This window comes from Triticum dicoccoides, chromosome 2B (genome assembly GCF_002162155.2).
Source record: "Triticum dicoccoides isolate Atlit2015 ecotype Zavitan chromosome 2B, WEW_v2.0, whole genome shotgun sequence".
NCBI classification, from domain to species: Eukaryota; Viridiplantae; Streptophyta; class Magnoliopsida; order Poales; family Poaceae; genus Triticum; species Triticum dicoccoides.
This window is the reverse complement of record NC_041383.1, coordinates 9,297,927-9,299,248: the sequence shown is the minus strand read 5'-3', so window position 1 is coordinate 9,299,248 and position 1,322 is coordinate 9,297,927. Positions and strand designations below refer to the sequence as shown.

The 1,322-nt window shown below is 38.0% G+C and overlaps 1 protein-coding gene across 1 annotated transcript in view; it reads left to right on the top strand.

Moving 5' to 3' along the window:
* Positions 1-1,322, top strand: part of LOC119360176 (heptahelical transmembrane protein 4-like) — an 18,470-nt gene that overhangs the window by 15,596 nt on the left and 1,552 nt on the right. The gene's annotated exons all lie outside the window — the stretch shown is intronic.

The window sequence follows — 1,322 nt, the reverse complement described above, 5'->3', positions numbered from 1 at the left end:
CTGGAGCGCTCAGTTTCAGGGAAAGTTTCAACTGGTTGAGCCGCAAGGGGTAACCCCGATTAGTTGCTCGTGAGACATGGAGGGTCGAGGGGAGGTTGGTGGGCGTCATACAAGGTACAATTCCCAACTCCCCTATACTAGTAATGACAGTGTGAAGACGTGATACCATTGCTTGAATGAGTCAAACAACCTAGTACTCACATGTGATCTTGACGTTTGCAACTTTCCATTAACTAATGAGCAGATTAGAGATAGACTAATGCTGAATCCCCTGAAGGATGGCAGATGATACTACATATCAAATTTAATTGCTGTAATATGTTTTAATTGCTCGGCACCCATCATCCAAAAAAGATAAAAGGCACGGTGTTATAGTTGCTGGTTCTAATGGTTCTTAGTTTGACAGGTCCCTTGGCTATGGCAGTGGTTTGACGCCATAATGAGGTTGTTCAGTTAGTTAGGCGTTCGTGAGTTGACTATATCTACATGTTCCTGCTTTTGTAAGATAGGGATATGATATTTAATTTTGCCTCCCAAAAGGACGGCAACTGATATACTACATATCATAATTAATAGCCATGATATTTAATTTTGCTTCCCAAAAGAAAACTCACGACGATTCCGATCACCTGACTTCTCTCTAGAAGTCTCTAATTTTCAGTTCTTATGGTGTGGACAAGGTGACTTTATTTTTTGAGGCCGGCAGAGCCACGTTGTGCACCCGCATCCGTGAGGCCGATTACTAAATTCCACGCTCCCGCATGTGGCCTATGATTGAATGGAATAGATCATTGTAGGCGTCCGCACATTTTCACATTGACAAAACAATGGTGGGTGTTTTTAAAGAATATTGTCTTTTTTTTGAATTTTCACCGGGGGGGAGTTTACCCCACCTGAATATTGTCTTCCTACTCGAAGTTTTTAAAAAAGAATATTGTCTTACAAACATCTGAATTTATTTCCATATATTTATGTTATCATCGCTCGATATACAGGGGGATGATTACTCCCTCGGTGACTTTTCAGCTTGCAAATAAAAAAATCAAAGTCAAACTTCATAAAGTTTAACCAACTTTACAGAAAAAATATCAACATCCATGATACAAAATCAATATCATTAGATGCATTACGAAATTAATTTGAATAAATGTTGATGTTTTCCTATATTTTAGCAAACTATTTGAGATTGAATTCAAACAAGTTTTATATGCTGAGTAAAAAGAAACAAAAGTAGTACAAACATGCTCAAGGTATTCAAAGTTGTCTAAATTGCATATACAATACTAACAGCCAGTAGTAGAAACACATCATCCATCTAACGG